Source organism: Stegostoma tigrinum, chromosome 18, assembly GCF_030684315.1.
Source record: "Stegostoma tigrinum isolate sSteTig4 chromosome 18, sSteTig4.hap1, whole genome shotgun sequence".
Lineage (NCBI taxonomy): Eukaryota > Metazoa > Chordata > Chondrichthyes > Orectolobiformes > Stegostomatidae > Stegostoma > Stegostoma tigrinum.
Window position 1 is genome coordinate 38,114,048 of NC_081371.1, and position 22,208 is coordinate 38,136,255.

Sequence of the window (22,208 nt, forward strand, 5' to 3'; positions counted from 1 at the left end):
AAATATTGATGTTGGTGAACCGTGTAATTAGTTGTCAGTTGTCATATTGTTTGACTTAGTTTTATTTTCAGCAATAAATTATATGTATACAGCGCTTTAACAGAATGGACATTCCACAGTGTTTTACGGGAGCATCATAAAACCAAACAAGGCACTGAACCACGCAGGAGAGTGTCTTAAAGGGAAAAAGGTAGGGAGACAGACGGAGGTGTAAGAAGGGAATTCCTGAGGTTAGAGTCTAGGAAATTGAGAACCCAGTGCGATTAAAATCTGAAAAGGGCAGAAATTGGTGAAATCGAGTTCTATGGAACGTTGTGAGGCTGGAGGAGGTTATGGAGCTAGGAAGAGGAGTTTCAAAACAAAGATGAACATTTTTAATCAGGACATTGATTCTCAGTCAAGCAATGTCTGTCAGGAAGTGCAGAAGTAATAAGTGAAATGAATTTGATGTAAGTTAAGTGATGAGCTACAGAGGTTTTATTTTACCTCAGAAATATAGAGGGTAGAATTGGAAACCTTGGAATTGTCAAGTCTAAAAAAGTCATGAATCAGCGTTTCTGAAACAAATGAGTAGAGACAGGTACGACGATCAGACTACAGAGTCCAGGATAACGCTGTTGGTCAAGAGCCAGTGTCTAGTCTGGGTAGATTGGATCGACAGGAGAATTGACAATCAAAAGGGTTGAGCTCTGAAGAAGGGTAACTCGACCTGAAACTTTAAATCTGATTTCTCTCCACTGATGTGGCCAGGCCTGCTGAGATTTTCCAGCTAAATAAATATGGGTTGGATACAAAATGAAATTTTGCCCTTGAGTGTTCATAATTAGCTCCTGGAAGTTTTTCTTGGCTCTCATTCTATTTTATACTTTCAAGGTGGCAACAATCTTTCTGGAAAATGAGGAATAAATTAGGCACAAGAGACATAATAAACGGGGAAGATACTGCTCGTGGTAATGATAATAAGCATCATATCATTTTGCAGTCTGCATGATGCCATTTTTATATTGAAACATGAACTTCTCAATATTTTTTGCAGCAACTTGCTTTATTATAAACTAAAGGGACAATTGCCAATTAGAATATTGGTTTGAAATTTTGCTAGTTCTATTGCAACCGATAACACTTGCATCAGTATTGCAGAGATACATGAAGTGCCCGTTTATAAGCTGTTGGAAAATATTAACTTTGGGTGTACCTCAGTCATCAAAAATTATTTGCATAAATTGTTATCATTTTAGAATTGAGGTAATTTGATACTAATTTTTCAGAATGAAACTAATGGTGCCAATTTAAACAGAATTGTAGCTCAACAAATGCACACTTGTTCAGTATTATGAATAAAAATGATACCTCACTAAATTTTTGAAAGCTTTGGTAAATAAATAAATTAATAACATGGTAGAAAATTAATAAAACAACACACTATTTCATCTGATATTTTGAGTTTATAGCACAACGTAACATTTGACAGAATTTGTACAATTTTTGTACAATTATTCTGAACTGATCGTGCTTTGCATTGTCACAATATTATTTACAGGTATTTATTTGTAACATATTTGACAGTTTGATCCAGTGCCTAGGCAATAGAACTCATTGCTGGCCTTGCAGGAATCTGCTCACATAAGTAATGATCACCGTCACACAGATTCCCAATCGAGGTTTTAATCTGACAGTAGTGAAAAGGGTGTCCTCGGATGTCCAAAAGCAGTAATGACAGCAAGCATCATAAGCAACCAATCACATTCTCACAGACAACAAACAAAGGACTTTGATACTTTTGCAGTTAAGTTCCTGTAATATTTCTTCACAAGTTATTTGATTTACTTTTGGGCTAAGTCTTCAAGATCTTCCTTAAATTTCTTCAACGTTTCTGTGGTGAAATAATCGGAACTGAACCAAAAATGATCTTATAAATGGACAACCTCCGGAGGCACGAATTTTATTGTTCTATATCACCATTGTTTCATTATTTTGTCACATTTTCAAGATCTTGATGATGATTAGCCAGCAGTCATTTCCAGATGTTTTATTATGTCTGCTGATTCTATTCATTACATTTATTTATGATGCACTTTCAACATGCGGAAGGTTGATCTGGCTCCAAGAATCTGTCTAGTTGTCCCTGAGCAGCATACTTGGAAGTGAATTAAAGTGGTCAGAGATGACTCACTAACTGATTTTAATTCCCTCCTGCAGCAAAGTTCTTGGAATCTGATCAGCATTTCTCCGAGATAGCTAGGTAAAAATTCAGAGCGCAGAACGTTGAGAAATCAAACCCACAAATTCCTAACTATGTATGTCTAGGTGTCTCACAAGTCTTAGACGTATAAGAGAATGGAAATGTCTATTTCAACTGAAAGACTCCAGCTTTGAAGGCAGTGCTGCCATTTTTTTTTGACTTCTTTGCCTTAGAAAACAACAGTGTAAAGAACCTTACCTCCTGGCCACACGAGAACTATTCAAAGGAATCATCATCAAGTTGGAGTGTACTTGCGAACTAATTTCTGCTGGCCCTGATTGACTTTATGAATGTGCTGAGTGTTTTGAGGAGCTGATGAAGCCTATAAACGAGTGCTCCTGAAGTGGCAGAGACATTGATTGTGACGGCAAGCTCTCTGGCATGCCACTTTCTCCCTGTGGTGGCATCTTTAGCAGCAATTCACCTTGGGCTACACCATTTAAGGAAAATGAAGCACTATCAGTGAAGAAGAAGACAAACTGCTCACAGGAAAAGGAGCAGGAGGGAAGAATTGCTCTCAACAGGACTCCATAACCAACTTGGAACTTTCAGGACTACTTCTCTTACCTTGATCTAAACCATGAGCTATACGTGCTATGTCTGCATTTAATGAAGGCAATATTCACAGAATATTGTCGCCTTTTGCAGCCAGAGTAAAGTGAGGGTGCTGCTCCTCATGATTGTGATGGTGATAATGGGCTTGAATTCCTTTGCGTGGACACTATAGCACATACTTAAGTGGCCCACAAAGACAAATGACTAAAAACTGGATGACACCAATATTCAAGTGTGAGGGTTCATTATTTGCAACCTGCCCATTGCCACTTCCGGTGGATATTGGCAACACATAGGATTGGTGCTACCAACTCATTTCATTGATTGTTCTACTTGCTGCTGCTGAACAAGACTGGCTACCTGTGTATTCCCAGCAGTCAGCGTTGCTATGTCGTACTAATTGTATGTTATGTAGCCAACCTGCTGTTCTTGAAAGCAGTTTTCCCCTCTCAAAAATAAATTACAATGAATGCAAAGAATTTGCCACTGAATACCACTGCGACAATGCTAAAACAATTTAAAAAATGGAAAACAAGTGCTTAAAAGACACTCCAGACCATAGGTGTGGCATTAGGGGCGATGGTGAGTGGAGGTGAGCGGGTGGAGATGTTCCATGGTTTCATAGGGCCCAGGAAGTTCTATTAGCAATCCTCAGAAAGGGGAGGGAATGGCTGACCAAGGCAGTTAATTCTCAGCTGCTTTTTGGCCATAATCCTGAATTTTCCTTCCAAATAGCATTGAGGGTATATCTACACCACAAGAGTCATAAAAGGCACCTCCTGCCACCCTTCAGGGACAATTAGGGATGGGCAATAAAGATATTTATGGGTCCTTATTTGTATATCACTGTTCGCATGCCTCAATATTTGTTGTAGCCAATTAATTGATGCTGAAATACAGCCAACAAGGTCAACATTTGACTTGTACGAATTTGAAAGTGTGACAGGGGATCAGTTAATTTGTTTCTTTTGCCAAAATATCAGAAAAATGTCTTCTTCTTCTCTTTCAGTTTTGCCAGAGTGTGGGGGTTCTCATACATTGACATAAACATGTAAATATAGTTCAGTTGGTAGCCCAAGAACCAGTACCACTGCAATGCACACTGTCTAAGTAGGAGATTGACTTGTTAGCCTAGATTAGTCCTTAAGGGAGGTGGGCTTGAATACAGAGCCTTCAGCTCACAGGTTAGAGTACTACCAGTGAAACAACTGACTCTAGTAGTAACATCACTTATCCCAGTACTAGAAGTTTACATTGTTATTCAACTGTGTTAAGGAGGACCCTACAGAATTCCAAAATTAATTAGGTGTGAATCAGATACTTAAATCATACCTTCAAATGGTGTGAATCAGATACTTAAATCATACCTTCAAATGGTAACATTTGACAATATTATAATTGATCAACAGGTTCAAGAGAAAAAAACAGAATAAATTGCTTCTGCAGCAAGCGCAGCTTTTTTTTGTTTTTTCTCTTCATTACAGTTATATTTTCCAAAAACCTTCCTCGTCACTCTTCTAAAAGTATTGAGGCCATGCCTGTCATTTGTGTGAGCCTTGACACTGACAATCAAATAAAATCTATTCACATTCGACATAGTCTGCATCACAACCTCGCCCATTGCTGATCTGACCCTTCTTTCCTCTGTCGCCTATTGGCATTGAAGTTAATTGTAAGACTAAAATGTGTTGTAAACCTGAGGAACATTGTATTCAAAATAGTGCTGCAAAATGAGGTTGTAACACAGACAACTTTGGTATAAATGATTTACATGAACAAGTTCGAAAGTTCTTACATATTAAATATGTAACAAACCTAGGCAAAAATACTACACATAAATGTGCACTCATGTTATTTTATTAAACTATACTTCATTTTTTACTAATACCACTGATTTAGCATTGGAGTCTTTTTATTTTATTTAAATGAGCTGTATGTTTAAATAATGCAGATGGATTCAACATGTTCAGCATATACTCTTCAAACCAAGACTTCACATATTCTCCTAATAAGATGGTTGTTCCCTGTGCAATATTATATTTGAGGATTATGACAAACATTCCAATTACGTTTTTCAAATTAGCTCATTTTGACTTACTGTGAACATTTACACACCATCTGCAAGGATCGGAAAAAAACAAATTTTCCTTTGACAAGACCACAAACTGAGAAAATGAAAAGCAAAATGACATGAAATATACTATGATTTCAAAAATACTGTCCATATTCCTAATGGAAGTGCCAGATCCTTGTTAGCAACTAGAAGAGGATTTTGGAGGTATAAGCTTATAATAAGCATTTCTACATAACCAAACTTTTATTTAAAGTAATTATCATTATCAATTTAATATCAATAGTTCATGGATTCACATTCTAAAATTAAAACAAGCGACTTACATGACCTATTTTGTGGCTTCATTTTCTAGCAAGTCACTGTTAATATAAGATTAAGCAGTCATTCTTATTGCTCTTCACAGTGAATATCAAATATTTATTCAATGAATCTCCCAATAATTTTCACTCTGTGCCATATCAAAAGTGTGTTTCAATATTGAGAGTCAACATTGTTTAAACTGCTTACCACTTATGATATTTGCATCTTTTCTTTATTATTTATTCAGCCAGGGGCAAGGGTATCAATGACTTGGTCAGCTTTTATTTGCCATTCCTCATTGTCCTTGAGAAGGTGGTGGTAATCTGTTTTCATGAACTGCTAAAGTCCACATGGTGTTGGTACGCCCATAGTGCTAAGGTATATACACAGCACTGCTTTTAGGGGGTTCCCAGACTTTGACCCATGACAATAAAGCAACAGCAATCCAGGTCCAAATTTAGTGGGTGTGTAGCTTGGAGGGGAAATTACAGGTGGTGGTGATCCTATGCATTTGCTTCCCTTATTCTTATCGATGGTCAAGGCTGTAGGTTTTGATGGGAATATCAAGGAGCCTTGGTCAATTACAGCAGTGTATCTTGTAAATCATACACACTGCTGGTATTGTGCGTGGGTGGTGAAGGAAGTGAATGTTGAGGGTATTGATTGGACTGCCAATCAAGTTGACTTCTTTGTGGGCTTCTTGAGTGTTGCTGGAGCTGCATTATCCAGGCAAGTGGTGCATATATTATCACCTTCATGGCTTTTGCCTCATGGACAGTTGACACACTCTGGGGAATCAGAAGATAAGTTACTTGCAACTGAATTGAAAACTTCTCAACTGCTTTGTAGCCTCAGTATTAGTATTGCTGTTCCAGGTCTACATCTGATCAATGGTGACCCTCAGGTTGTTGAATGTGGGAATTTCCTCAAACTCAGCCTTTAATATATTCTATGATATCTTCTTTGCAGGTGCAGCAGATAATTAAGAAGCAAATGGAATATTGTTCTTCATTGCTTGTAGGATGGAGTTTAAAGATAGGGAGGTTATGCTGCAGCTGTATCGGGTGCTGGTGAGTCCATACTGAGAGTACTGTGTACAGTTTTGGTCTCCTTACTTGAGAAAAGATGTAGCACTGGAAGGGGTGCAGAGGAGGTTCGCTAGGTTGATTCTGGAATTAAGAAGGCTGCCTTTTGAGGAAAGATTGACTGGACTGGGACTGTACTCACTGGAGTTTCGAAGAAAGAGGGTATTCTTACAGAAACATAAAATTACGAAGGGAATAGATGGGATAGAAGCAGGGAGGTTGTTTGCACTCGCAGGTAAAACTAGAACTAGGGGGCACAGCCTCAAAATGAGGGGAAGCAGATTTAGGACTCAGTTGAGGAAGAATTTCTTCACCCAAAGGGTTGTGAACCTGTGGAATTCCATGTGAAGATAAAGAGTTGATGTTACCTCATTGAATGTTTTTAAGTTAAAGATAGGTAGACATTTGAACAGTAAAGGAATTAAGGGTTATGGTGAGTGGTCGGGTAAGTGGAGCTGAGTCTCAAAAAGATCAGCCATGATCTTATTGAATGGTGGAGCAGGCTCGAGGGGCCAGATGACCTACTCCTGCTCCTAGTTCTTACGTTCTTATAGTCCGGCATCCATGTTGCCTGGGCAAGAGAATTCCACAGACTATCTAAGTGAAAACAATTCCTCCTAATTTAAACCTTAAACAGGACCCCCTTACTTTTTAGAGATAATGGGAACTGCAGATGCTGGAGAATCCAAGATAACAAAGTGTGGAGCTGGTTGAACACAGCAGGCCAAGCAGCATCTTAGGAGCACAAAAGCTGTTGTTTTGGGCCTAGCCCCTTCATCAGAGAGGGGGATGGGGAGAGGATTCTGAAATACACTGAAGATGGATAGAGGAGAAGATAGGTAGAGAGGAGAGTATGGGGGGGGGAAGGTAGGGAGGAGATAGGTCAGTCTGGGGAGCTCTGCATACCTGGAATACACCACCACCCACTCACCTTCCTGCAAAAATTCCATCCCCTATTCCCAATTCCTTCGCCTCCGCCGCATCTGCTCCCAAGATGAGGCATTCCACTCCCGCACATCCCAGATGTCCTCGTTCTTCAAGAGCCGCAACATCCCCCCTCACAGTGGTCGAGAACGCCCTCGAACGTGTCTCCCGCATTCCCGCAACTCATCCCTCACACCCCGCCCTCACAATAACCACCCCAAGAGAATCTCCCTCATCCTCACATACCACCCCACCAACCTCCGGGTACAACGCATCATCCTCCAACACTTCCGCCATCTACAATCCAACCCCACCACCAAAGACATTTTTCCCACCCCACCCTTGTCTACCTTCCGGAGAGACCACTCTCTCCACGACTCCCTTGTCCGCTCCACACTCCCCTCCAACCCACCATATCCGGCACTTGCCCCTGCAACCGCAGGAAGTGCTACACCTGCCCCTACATCATTTCCCTCACCCCCATACCAGGCCCCAAGCTGACTTTCCACACCAAGCAGATGTTCACCTGCACATCCGCCAATGTGGTATACTGCATCCACTGTACACGGTGTGGCTACCTCAACATTGGGGAAACCAAGCGGAGGCTTGGGGACCGCTTTGCAGAACACCTCCGCTGGGTTCGCAGTAAACAACTGCACCTCCCAGTCGTGAACCATTTCAACTCCCCCTCCCATTCCTTAGACGACAGTCCATCCTGGGCCTCCTGCAGTGCCATAATGATGCCACCCGTAGGTTGCAGGAACAGCAACTCATATTCCGCTTGGGAACCCTGCAGCCCAATGGTATCAATGTGGATTTCACCAGCTTCAAAATCTCCTCTCCCCCACCCCCGCCACAACTGCATCCCAAACCAGTCAGCTTGTCCCAGCCTGCCTAACCTGTTCTTCCTGTCACCTATCCCCTCCTCCCACCTCAAGCCGCACCTCCATTTCCTACCTACTAACCTCATCCCACCCCCTTGACCTGTCCCTCCTCCCCGGACTGACCTACCCCCTCCCTACCTCCCCAACCATACTCTCCTCTGCACCTATCTTCTCCTCTATCCATCTTCAGTCCGCCTCCCTCTCTTCCTATTTATTTCAGAATTCTCTCCCTGTCTCCCTTTTCTGAGGAAGGGTCTAGTCCTGAAATGTCAACTTTTGTGCTCCTAAGATGCTGCTTGACCCCTTACTTTTTAATTCTGTCATTGGTGTTGAGGAAAATCCTCGAATCTATTGTCAAGGATTTTATAGCAGAGCATTCAGAAAGCAGTGGCAGGATCTGATAGGGTCAGCATGGAATAATGAAGGGGAGGTCATGCTGGACAAATCTGTTGGAATTCTATGAAGGTATAACTAGTAGAGTTGACAAGGGGGAGCCAGTTGATGTAGTATATTTGGACCTTCAGAAAGTATTTGTCAAAGTCCCACATCAGAGATTAATGTACAAGATTAGAGCACATGGGATCGGGGGAAGTGTATTGAGATGGATAGGAAACTGGTTGGCAGAGAGGAAACAAAGAGTAGGAATTATTGGGTCCTTTCCAAATTGGCAGGCAGTAAATAGTGGGGTGCCACAGGGATCAGTACTGTGATCCCAAATGTTCACAATATATATTAATGATTTGCATGAAGGAACGAAATGTAACATCTTCAAGTTTGCAGATGATACCAAGTTGGGTGGGAGGGTGAACTGTGAAGGGGATGTAGAGATTCTTCAACATGATTTCAACAAGTTGGGTGATTGGGCAAATCTATGATAGATGCAATATAATTTAGATAAATGTGAGGTTATTCACTTTGGAAGTAAAAACAAGAAGGCAGATTATTACCTGAGTGACTGTAAATTGGGAGAGGAGTGTAAAGTGGGACCTGGGTGTCCTTGTGCACCAGTCACTGAAGGTAAGTATGCAGGTGCAGCAAAGAACATAGAACATTGAACATTACAGCGCAGTACAGGCCCTTTGGGGTCCTCGATGTTGCGCTGACCTGTGAAATCAAACTGAAGCCCATCTAACCTACACTATTCCATTATTATCCATATGTTTATCCAATGACCATTTAAATGCCCTTAAACTTGGCGAGTTTACAACTGTTGCAGGCAGGGCACTCCATGTCCTTACTACTCTCTGAGTAAAGAACCTATCTCTGACATCTGTCCTATATCTATCACCCCTCAATTTAAAGCTCTATCCCCTTGTGCTGGCCATCTCCAGCCAAGAAAAAAGCCTCTCACTGTCCACCCTATCTAATCCTGTGATCATCTTGTATATCTCAATTAGGTCGCCTCTTAACCTTCTTCTCTGTGACGAAAACAGCCTCAAGTCACATCCTCAAGAGCAGGTGTGCATGCTGAAATGGATAGAGATAGAGGAAGCTGATGTGCTGAAAATTTTGTCAAACATTAAGATTGACAAGTCGCCAGGCCCAGACCAGATTTGTCCTCGGCTGCTTTGGGAAGCGAGAAATGAAATTGCTTTGCCACTTGCGAAGATCTTTGCATCCTTGCTCTCCACTGGAGTCGTACCTGAGGACTGGAGAGAGGCAAATGTAATTCCTCTCTTCAAGAAAGGAAATAGGGAAATCCCCGGCAATTACAGACCAGTAAGTCTCACGTCTGTTGTCTGCAAGGTGTTAGAAAGGATTCAGAGGGATAGGATTTATGACCATCTGGAAGAGCATGGCTTGATCAAATACAGTCAACACGGCTTTGTGAGGGGTAGGTCCTGCCTCACAAACCTTAGAGTTTTTTGAGGATGTGACTAGAAAAGTTGATGAGGGTCGAGCTGTGGATGTGGTGTATATGGACTTCAGTAAGGCATTTGATAAGGTTCCCCATGGTAGGCTCATTCAGAAGGTCAGGAGGAATGGGATACAGGGGAACTTAGCTGCTTGGATACCGAATTGGCTGGCCAACAGAAGACAGCGAGTGGTAGTAGAAGGAAAATATTCTGCCTGGAAGTCAGTGGTGAGTGGTGTTCCACAGGGCTCTGTCCTTGGGCCTCTACTGTTTGTAATTTTTATTAATGACTTGGATGAGGGGATTGAAGGATGGGTCAGCAAGTTTGCAGACGACACAAAGGTCGGAGGTGTCGTTGACAGTATAGAGGGCTGTTGTAGGCTGCAGCGGGACATTGACAGGATGCAGAGATGGGCTGAGAGGTGGCAGATGGAGTTCAACCTGGATAAATGCGAGGTGATGCATTTTGGAAGGTCAAATTTGAAAGCTGAGTACAGGATTAAGGATAGGATTCTTGGCAGTGTGGAGGAACAGAGGGATCTTGGTGTGCAGATACATAGATCCCTTAAAATGGCCACCCAAGTGGACAGGGTTGTTAAGAAAGCATATGGTGTTTTGGCTCTCATTAACAGGGGGATTGAGTTTAAGAGTCGTGAGATCTTGTTGCAGCTCTATAAAACTTTGGTTAGACCGCACTTGGAATACTGCGTCCAGTTCTGGTCGCCGTATTATAGGAAAGATGTGGATGCTTTGGAGAGGGTTCAGAGGAGGTTTACCAGGATGCTGCCTGGACTGGAGGGCTTATCTTATGAAGAGAGGTTGACTGAGCTCGGTCTCTTTTCATTGGAGAAAAGGAGGAGGAGAGGGGACCTAATTGAGGTATACAAGATAATGAGAGGCATAGATAAAGTTGATAGCCAGAGACTATTTCCCAGGGCAGAAATGGCTAGCACGAGGGGTCATAGTTTTAAGCTGGTTGGTGGAAAGTATAGAGGGGATGTCAGAGGCGGGTGCTTCTCACAGAGAGTTGTGAGAGCATGGAATGCGTTGCCAGCAGCAGTTGTGGAAGCAAGGTCATTGGGGTCATTTAAGAGACTGCTGGACATGCATATGGTCACAGAAATTTGAGGGTGCATACATGAGGATCAATGGTCGGCACAACATTGTGGGCTGAAGGGCCTGTTCTGTGCTGTACTGTTCTATGTTCTATGTTCTAAGTCCCTCAACCTTTCCTCATAAGACCTTCCCTCCATACCAGGCAACATCCTGGTAAATCTCCTCTGCACCCTTTCCAATGCTTCCACATCCTTCCTATAATGCGGCGACCAGAGCTGTACACAATACTTCAAGTGTGGCCACACCAGAGTTTTGTACAGCTGCAACATGACCTCATGGCTCCTAAACTCAATCCCTCTACCAATAAAAACTAGCACACTGTATGCCTTCTTAACAACCCTATCAACCTGGGTGGGAACTTTCAGGGATCGATGCACATGGACACCGAGATCTCTCTGCTCATCCACACCATGAAGAATCTTGCCATTCGCCCAGTACTCTGTATTCCTGTTACACCTTCCAAAGTGAATCACCTTACACCTTTCCACATTAAATTCCATTTGCCACCTTTCAGCCCATCTCTGCAGCTTATCTGTAACCTCTGTAACCTGCAACACCCTTCCGCACTATCCACAACTCCACTGACTTTCGTGTCATTTGCAAATTTACTAACCCATCCTTCTACGCCCACATCCAGGTCATTTATAAAAATGGCAAACAGCCATGGCCCCAAAACAGATCCTTGCGGTACACCATTAGTAACTGAACTCCAGGATGAACATTTCCCATCAACCACCATGTTCATCCTGGAGTTCAGTTACTAATGTCTTCTTCCAACTCACCGTTTTTTGATCTAAACCGCTAAATCACCCTCAATCCCATGACTCCGTATTTTATGCAATAGCCTACCATGGGGAACCTTATCAAATGCTTTACTAAAATCCATTTACACCAAATCAACTGCTTTACCTTCATCCACCAGTCTGGTCACCTCCTCAAAGAACTGGTATGCTGGTATGATGGGCTTCTTTGCAAGACGTTTTGAGTACAGGAGCACGAATGTGTTGTTGCAGTTATACAGGGCTTTAGTGAGATCACACCTGGAATATTGTATGCAGTTTTGGTCTCCTTTTCTGAGGAATGGTGCTCTTGCTGTCAAGGCAGTGCAGCGAAGGTTTACCAGGCTGATTCTGGGGATGGCAGGTCTGACATATGAGGAGAGATTGATTAGGTTGGGATTGTTTTTGCTGGAGTTCAGATGAATGAGGGAGGATCTTATAGAGACTTATAAAATTCTAACAAGACTTGGCAGTGTTGAGTTTAACAATTTGAAAATATGTTCATTACCTACCATCACACGCCTCGGTCCTATTCTGTATGTATTGCTCCCAGTACAGCCAACCTATTTTTCAACTATTTACACTTCCCATTAGCATCCATTCAGCATTTATATCTCTCCTGGCTTATCATCAGCAATCCCTCTGTCTGTTTCACTTTTTTTCTCCTTGCACACCATGCCCACCTACTCAACTACTCCTTCCTCCCACCCCGTCCCCAATTATGAGCTTAAATACCACCAATTCCCAGCTGCTGTCAGTTGTGACCAAGGGTTACTGGACTTAAAACATTAACTCTGCTTTTCTCTCCACAGGTGCTGCCAGACATGCCGAGTTTCTCCAGCAATGTCTGGTTTCGTTTTAAATGTGCTGGCACTTCTTAACACTCATGTCTCAGACCAGAAGGTGGAGACATAACATCAACCTTGTCAATAAGTGAGGAATTTATAGTCTGTTCCGATCATTTTTCCCACCTGTAAGAACACTGTAGATTCTATAAGAATGATAACAGAAACCATTTAGCATTATGCAGGAGATGATAATATACTATCCATTAAATAATACATAGATTTAATAGAGAGACAATTTCTTTTACGAATGTTTTCCACTCTCCTGCAGACCTAACCTCTTGCAATGACTGGTTCTCAGGAAGAAACCACTTTCTTCTTTCATTATCACAATAGATTCCTACATTATAACAATTTTTTTTAAGTCATCCTTTTGCTGTACCTGGCCTTGGAAGGAATGTTTGTGTTAAAAATAAAGAAGCAGAACTCGGCTTGCAAAGTTTATTTTGACATTTGATCCTCTTCCCGCTGGCTCTGACAAGAAAAATCTCCAGTTCAGGCTAATAGTTGAAATTGTATTTTCAGTGTTGGATCATGAGCTGTATATCTAAAAAAAAAGGACCCACCAAGCTCAATGAGTAGTCCTATCTCCCTGTTTTAGAGAGCAGGTTAAACTCCTTGACAGCACTATATCGGTGTCTAAGTTACCGAACTGATCTTAACTTCTTTCCCACCTATTTCGTACAAAGTGGGTAGGATTAAAATCACCCCTGCTGCAATTTTTCACATGTTTTAAAAATAACCAAATTTGAATATGTATGTTGTACAAATGAAACATTACATCACCTCCATTTCCTATTTATAGAGAGAAAGCAAAATTTAATTGACATAATTTATGTATTATTCACTCAGTGGAACCCTTCATTGAGTGGTGTGGTAGACAACTCAAATCTGTTGCAACTCCTCCACTGTTGTTAAAGTATCAGGCTGCTTATCTAACATTCAGTATAGATAAGCATAAATTTCTTCCACGTTTCAAAGATTGAAACCCTTATATTTCGCTCTTAGTCCCGCTTCCTGGCAAGTCAATATTTGTGAAATTGGCATTACACATGACCTGCTTCTGACCAATTGTTTGTGAATTTTGAGGCCATCGTTTTGCGCGTTTGCAACATTAGCTGATGTCCTGTCTGAGCTCATTTGTTGCTGAAACACACATTTAAACTTTCATTAGATTGATGGTTCCAATAGAGACCTGGCTGCTCTCCCACATTCCGTACTCTGTAAACCTGAGATAATCCAAAATACTGTTTCCCATGTCTTAATTTATGCCAGATTTCACTCACGTTTCACTCGTGTGTTGCCCAGCCTACATTAGATCAGGTCAAGCAGTAATTTGAATTTAAAAATCTCATCCTTGTTTTCAATGTCTCCGTTGTCTCGCCCTATCCTATCGCTGCTAAATCCTCCAGCTGCACTAACTTCCTATATAAATGTAAATTGTTATGTATTAATTTAATCCCCAAAGTACACCGAGTGAGCTAATCTCAGCCAAGGTGTCAGCAACCTCAATATAAGCAGAGAAAACGTAGATAAACTGCATGCTTTCAATCAATATTGTGTATACAGATGCTGGATGAAGTGTAATTGACTCAGTTTTGATCATATTTACTCAGCCCACTGAAAAAATGAACTGGAAAATCTCAAGTGAATGTTATTGATGCAAAAGCAAACTACTGAAAATGACAGAGATGTGGAATCAAAACAGAAGGTGCTGCAAACTATCAGCGGGTCTGGCAACATCTTGCAAAAAAAGGCAAATTTTATCTCTCTGTCCACAGATGCTATCAGACACGTTGAATACATGCAGCACTTTATCTTGTACTATTGCACATTGCCAATGTCTGTAAAATTGTCTTTCCACATATCTACCTTTCGAGAGATGGACAACTTAGAGTCAAAACGTAACAGAACTCTGCATGGAAGTTAAACGTTTTAGTTAATGCATTACCCAGGGTTCCTTCACTTGTGAAATCAACTTGACATTCAGAAACTGAACATGCAGCTACCCCAATGCATCTCACTCATAACATTGTAAACCAATGTATGTAACTTCCTTTTCATCATATTCCATAAATTCAAATAGTATTCAGTATTTAATGAGTTTACCTCCAACAGGGTAGTTTACTATATGCCTTCCGTAACATAAGAAGCTGGATTTGGATATTATGGTATTGAAAATTCCAACAATTTTTTTTTGCAGCTGACTATTATGTACAAACATTACATTCACAGGCATGTAAGCATTTGAACTAACGTTGAACTATTAGTTTACAACAGAGCAGGGTGCTTACTACAGTTTGATATGAGGTGTGTGATTCATATATATTTATATATTTTAAAATAATTTATCTTTGAGTTTGGATTTTTCAGTTTGATCTAGTAGGATTTGGTTTTTATATATTTGGTGATGAACTTACAACTACTTTTGCAGTTATGGTGATTTTGTTTTTTGTAAGAAAACAAGCTGAGAGAGGTTATTTTGGGGAAATATCTATGTCTTGAAGAGTTTTTTTTTAGTTTCATCTTGGGCAGTTCTGCAGATTGCTTGGCTGAAGCAGGATGTGTAAAGGAACGGGCTGACAAGTGGCAAGTAACATTCACACCATAGAAATGACAGACAATGACTATCTCCAGTAAGAGACAATCTAACCACTGCCACTTGACATTCATTGGTGTTACCATCACTAAACCCTCAAAAATCAATGTCCTGAGGGTTACTAATGATAAGAAAATCAACTGAACTCACCATATAAATGCAGTAGCTACAAGAGCAGGTCAGAGGCTCAGAATGCTGCAGTAACTAACTAACTAACCTCCTGGCTCTGCCCACCATCTATAAGGCACAAATCAGGAGTGTGATAAAATACTCCCCACTTCCCTGGATGTATGCAGCTCCAACAACACTCAAAGCTCGGCACCATCCAGGACAAAAGAGTCCAATGGATTGGCACCATTTCCACAAGCATCATACACCCACAACAGTCCCCCTCACCACCAAAGTTCAGGAGTAGCAGTGTGTACTTTCGACAAGGTGCACTGTAGAAATTCATCAACAGTCCTTAAACAACACCTTCCAAACCCATGACTACTTCCATCTAGAAGGACAAGACAGCAGAAGCATGGGAACACTACCACTTGCAAGTTCCCAACCAAGCCACTCACCATCCAGACTTGGTAATATATTGCCATTTCTTCACTGTCACTGGGTCAATATCCTGGAATTCGCTCCTTTATAGCCCTTTGGTTCTACCTACAGTACTTATATTGCAGTGGTTCAAGAAGGCAGCTCACTATCACCTTCTCAAAGACAACTAGGGACAGGCAATAAATGCTGCCCAGCCTGTGAAGCCCACATCCCATGAGAGAGTTTCTTTTTTTAATTTGCTCCTGAGAAAAGGAGAATACAGTTTAGAATTTTTAAAAATAGGTTATCTGTGCAAGAAACTTAGTTCAAAAGTTCTAGACCAGAAGTGTTTGGTTAAAATCTCAGAGATGTTATTTGAAGCTGAGAAAATTTATCTCAGTTATATGATTATGAACATGAAGGAAGAGGGTATCAGATTCTCATGATTCTTGTAATGTCAGATGGGCTTTCTTTTTATTTTTGTGCTTTTTGGAGAGAGAGAGAGTGGTGGAACTGACACTATGTCTGGACACAGGTAAGCTTTTAATGAAGAAAACTGCTTTTTTAGTGGTTGTGAACTATACTTTCTATCAATAGCACTCTGGAGTTGTGCTTCCTGAATTGTGTTTTTAATTAGTTTAATGCTTTTCATGTTCGGCTTTGAAGAGATAGAGATGGAGAGCGCTCATGATGTATCTGTACAAGTCGATAGCTATTAGTTTTTATTGTATTTGTAACTTCAGTCATTTTTATTTTTCAGAAGGGCAGTATTACAATATATTTTTAACTTGAGAGAACTTACATTCTAACCAAAAATAAACAAACTGTGGCTTCTTGGTGTTTTGCACCCTATCTACAGATCTGTATGAATGTCTTCACTAATTCTGCAGATGCTAAAAACTTCTGCCATTGTCCAAAATTGTCTTCTGTCCAAAGCTGTTGGCTCTTTGCTATATAATTTAATTTCCAAATATTTGTCTTTGAGATATTGGAGTCTTTTGTGGATGTACACCATTACTGGTCCCATAACGTGAACTTACTTAGAACAAGTTGTTTTATTACATGATGAAGCAATGGTTATGTTACCACCCATGCATAAACTTTAATATTTGAAGAATTGAAGAATCAAACAGAGACTTATTACAGCTGATCTAACACTACAAACATAACATTTACAGACACAAAGGTGTCTAGGCTAACGTTAAGCTATTACATTATAGCAAAGCATCATGCTTCTAATGATTGCTTCAAGTGATCCAGGGTAAGGTGGAGTATGAGATCTTTATGCCCTCGGGTCACATGGTATCATGAGATGACTCTTCAAGATATACTGACATATTGACCTTGAGGTATAGCAAAACAGCATTCTCTATTTATGTTAATGAACCATAAATTAAGTACTGTACAGATTAATATAAAAGTTATACAGCCATTCTACCTCCACCATGTGTGAAACATAAATTTCATAGAAATTCTAATATGAAATAAATTATTCACTCCAATCAATCAATGTCAGTGATTATTCTCTGTACATACAGCAATCCCAACAACATTCATCCACCAGCTCCCAATTTCCTTCTGCCTCTTATCCTTCATCTCCAATTTTGAATATTGACCATTTTCTGCCTCAAGCATTACGTCTGGAGGAGAATTTCACTCCCTCAATATTCTTTAAATAAGAAATTTCTTCTTCTGTCTGTTCTAAATTTCATACATTGAATTTAATTCCTGACCTATCAATCATCTGACTCTACATCTCATTGTGCCTTGTAAATATATAGGACTGGTAATGTTACAGAACCTAATGTTGCTTATAATGGCTTGAGAATTTGCCTAGAGTGGCAAATGCACAATAATATTGCTGAATTTAATTTTGCTCTCATGATACCATATTCACAAGCAGGGGTAGACTTGTAATTCTGCCTTGGTACTCTGGTAGCAGGAGAAACAACAGCAGCTGTTGATGTAATATCAAAAGAGTGAGGTGATTGACTTAATGCGCAGGCATCTGTGCCAGTAATTCAATTTTCTGAAAGATGGATGGTCTCTTTTTGAAACATAGCACAATAATGACAAACAGCATGATTGAGATTACGTGTGCAAAGAAGAAAAGTATGGAACTGCAGACCAATGAGATTACAGAAGGAGACCTTGAGAAATCTTGGTGCACTAGGACAATATGGTTAACAGCAGCCTGAAGCCAGATTTATATCTTTTATGATTTTTATTTCTGTTTAAGTTGAAGTTAAGATCCATCCCAATGTGTCTGAGGAAGGAGTGTGAAAGAACAGATGCCAGTTATTCTTTATACAATCATGTTCTTATGACCACAGTGTTTATAATGGAATTTCTTTCTTAACCATATAAAGCACTAGCTAGAAAACTTAAATATTGTAAAAAAGAAACATTGAAGCTAACTTAGAAAGTAAACTATAGAGTATACAGCAAGGAGAGGGTTATGATTTGTTGAAATATTGTTGACATGAAGATGCAGCAGGAACTGTTAGTTGTCTTAGTTAACTGATTAAATTCAAATCAGGCAAGTCAAACTGGTCAGGGTGTTGCCATAAGGATGCAGTGTGAATTAGCTGTTTCCCTTTCCTCAGTGAATGAGATGCAATGCTTGGACAGAGCCTTTTGTTGCCATCAAGGTAAAAGACTTTATGTTTGAATAAATGTACCGTCTTGAATATGAACATTTATCATACTTTCACCCTTACTGGTGATCAAATTGGTTTCTATTGCAATTCTCAATGCAATCAGGATTATTTAGTAAATGTTGTCCAATATCAGAATCATATCTGAGTTTGGATATTATGCCCTGAGTATCCCCTAGGGTATCAATTTTTTAAGTACAAGCATTCGTAAGTCAAGCATTTGTAAATCTGAGACCTGCTATGACATTTTTGTGTAGCTGCCGTGACTGGTAGTACTAATCTTTCACTTTCTTACCCATGTAAACACATTACCATGCTGTCTATTAGAAAAGCAAACTACTACCTCATCTGCAGTTTGGGGCCATGAGTTTTGATTCATGCAAATCATGTAAGAATGACTTTGGCAGTTGTATTAAATGCTCTTGCCAGCAGAGGCGTTGATTTCTCAAACATGAGAAAGATATTATTTCCTGGCAATTAAAATCTTATTGCAGCAATTTTTTGTCAGTACTTGTTCTACATGGTATTTTAAGAAACACACTTTGAATATGTCACATTTACTTTTGCAATAATTATTCTTTATGAAGTTGTTTCATAGTGTGCCAGACTTATGACATATTGGGCCAGATTAAGCAAATGTGAAGCTAATAGAATGAAGTGATGTCAGGTTGCTGTACTTACGTCACAGATACAGACCAAAAATATTTTTGCTCCCTTTGTAAGTATATTTTTAACAGGATGGTCCAACTCAATTGTTGCCAAGCAACATATTTGATACTAAAAAATGCACTCTTATAGTGATGGAACCTATTTTTTCAGATTTTAACAATTTTGAGATTTTTAATAAAGTTTTGTTGAACTATTCTTTATCTCTTTTTAAATCCTTCTGTTAATCCATCTCGCTACTATTTTAACTTTCATTTTCTGTCGTATTGTTGCATACATTCCAGGCCAGAAAGACAGTGCACATTTAAGACATGTAACAGTCTGGTAAAGAGGGCCTCACCTGACCTTCACAGCACAGTGCTGTGAAGTCAGTCTAGTGTATAGCCAGTGAATCAGTCATGCAAAGTGTTACAGTTACATAGTGTTGCTATAACATCAATAAGCACAAAACACATTCTATCTGTAAGTTTGAAAATTTTCATAATTGTAATCAGAAAACTAACTACGACTGCTGGAAATCAGAAACAATGTCTGAAATTTCTGGAAAAACCCAGCACATTTGGCAGCATCTTTTGGAGAGAAAGCAGAGTTAATGTTTCAGGTCCAGCGACTCTTCTTCACACGCACTGTGAAGAATGTTTTCAAACAGTGATGTTAATAAACTTCAAGTAACCAGTCTCAGTAAGAACCCAGACTTTGTGCCATATATTACATGGATCAACATATAGGGAAGCATTCAGACCATATCATACTGACAGTGGTGTTTAACTTCAGAAAATGCAACAGGTTTTGCACCGGACAGTGGATGCATTCCACTGTACCCGGTGTGGCTACCTCTACATTGGGGAAACCAAGCGGAGGCTTGGAGACCGCTTTGCAGAACACCTCCGCTCAGTTCGCAATAAACAACTGCACCTCCCAGCCGCAAACCATTTCCACTCCCCCTCCCATTCTTTAGATGACATGTCCATCATGGGTCTCCTGCAGTGCCACAATGATGCCACCCGAAGGTTGCAGGAACAGCAACTCATATTCTGCTTGGGAACACTGCAGCCCAATGGTATCAATGTGGACTTCACCAGCTTCAAAATCTCCCCTTCCCCAACTACATCCCTAAACCAGCCCAGTTCGTCCCCTCCCCCCACTGCACTACACAACCAGCCCAGCTCTTCCCCTCCACCCACTGCATCCCAAAACCAGTCCAACCTGTCTCTGCCTCCCTAACCTGTTCTTCCTCTCACCCATCCCTTCCTCCCACCCCAAGCCGCACCTCCATCTCCTACCTACTAACCTCATCCCACCTCCTTGACCTGTCCGTCTTCCCTGGACTGACCTATCCCCTCCCTACCTCCCCACCTTTACTCTCCTCTCCACCTATCTTCTTTTCTCCCCATCTTCGGTCCGCCTTCCCCTCTCTCCCTATTTATTCCAGAAACCTCACCCCATCCCCGTCTCTGATGAAGGGTCTAGGTCCGAAACATCAGCTTTTGTGCTCCTGAGATGCTGCTGGGCCTGCTGTGTTCATCCAGCCTCACATTTTATTGAAATGGAAGCTTAGAGTTGTTTTTGTGCTCAGAACATAGGTGTTCTGCAAAGCAGTCACCCCATCTGTACTTCATTTCCCCAGTACAGAGGAGACCACATCGTGAACTGAAATGGACCAGTCATGTAACTATTACCTAGATTTTCCGATTGTCAGGTACTGATCTCTGAAGCATGGATAGACTTTGCGTATGATCTTGCAAAATCATATATTAAAGATTTCCATTTTTAGAGGGTGCTCAGAAAATAAAGACCCAAAAATTGTAATATATAAAGCACTTGACATAAACTTACAGCTCAGATATTTTGTGGATGTACTGTGGTCTATTTTTGAAGGTGTTTTGGAGAGTTACTGTATAAAATTAGCTGTAATGCAGCATTCTGACACCTTCCAAACCAGAAATATCAAACACCTAGAAGGACAAAATATGTTGGGAGACCATTATCTGCAAGTTCCCTGAAAACCACTCACCATCCCAATTTGGAAATAAATTACTGTTCCTTCAGTGTCACAGCGTCAAAATCCTGGAACTCCCTTTGTAACAGCACTCAGTCTATCGACACTGTATATATTACAGTAGTTACAGTTGCTGCTCTAAGGCAGCTCACCACCAATTCTTCAAGTGCAACTGGGAACAGGCAATAGTTGCTAGTCCAACCAACAATGCCCACATTGGCTGTGTTGGTAATAACTCTTGATCTGCAACAATACCACAAAATAGAGAAAAAGAGGGAAAAATCTGTAGAGAGATAGAGGAGGTGGGCTGTCCTCAGAAGCCCCGACCCCTCCAATATCTTTTTGGCAGTACATTGCTACCTGAAAAGAGGATTCAAACCTTTTACCCAAGTGGTCTTCTCTTGTGTGGTCAGACAAAAGGCAGGGAACTGACTCGGATTTTAATTAAACAAACTCTTCTTTAGTTTAAGTACTAATACTCAATATCAAACAGACAATTGTGGTAATATTTACTTCTTACTTCATGTTACTGAATTTCAACTTTAACTCACTTCATTTAACTTCACTTTACCTTACTTTAACTTAAGCCACATTTAACTCTAAGTCTAATTTTGACTCTTTGTTTGGCTTGAAACAAATACTAACCATGATACAAGTGAAGTGGCCAATTATGTTCTCCTTGTCAATCTTGCCTTATGGTTCTTTGTCTTCTTTCTAGATAACTTTCAGGCATGTTCTTCTCAAAAAATTAGTTTCAAATGCTCGCTCCTGCAAAATATTTTGTTTTGCTAACTTTTATCCCAAAGTGTGCTCACCCTTTTAGAAACATCTCTGGCACTCGGCCAATGAATTGACCAAACCAGATCACACCACTCAATCCCAGCCAATAAACACCCACATTCCATTCTCCACATAAGGTAATATGCTGCTTTTATGAAAAACAGACCACCATGACACCTCATTATTCAGTCAACACAGGAAACTGCAAGTCACAGCTTACAGGACAAGTCACAACATATCTGGGCTGCAGTTTTATCTGAGCTCAGAGTTTAAGCTAGCTTGGCCAAAATTCCCAGAGTGCTTGTTTGTATGCCTTAATC

At 40.5% G+C, this 22,208-nt stretch overlaps 1 long non-coding RNA gene across 1 annotated transcript; it reads right to left on the bottom strand.

Annotated features, from left to right (window-relative positions):
• Positions 1-1,525: 1,525 nt before the first annotated feature.
• On the bottom strand, positions 1,526-21,902 carry LOC132210710 (uncharacterized). The gene is made up of 3 exons (XR_009446892.1): positions 21,754-21,902; positions 11,945-12,180; positions 1,526-2,238 (listed from the first exon to the last, which is right to left on the bottom strand). It is a non-coding gene; the product is annotated as an uncharacterized LOC132210710 (long non-coding RNA).
• Between the last annotated feature and the right edge of the window lie 306 nt (positions 21,903-22,208).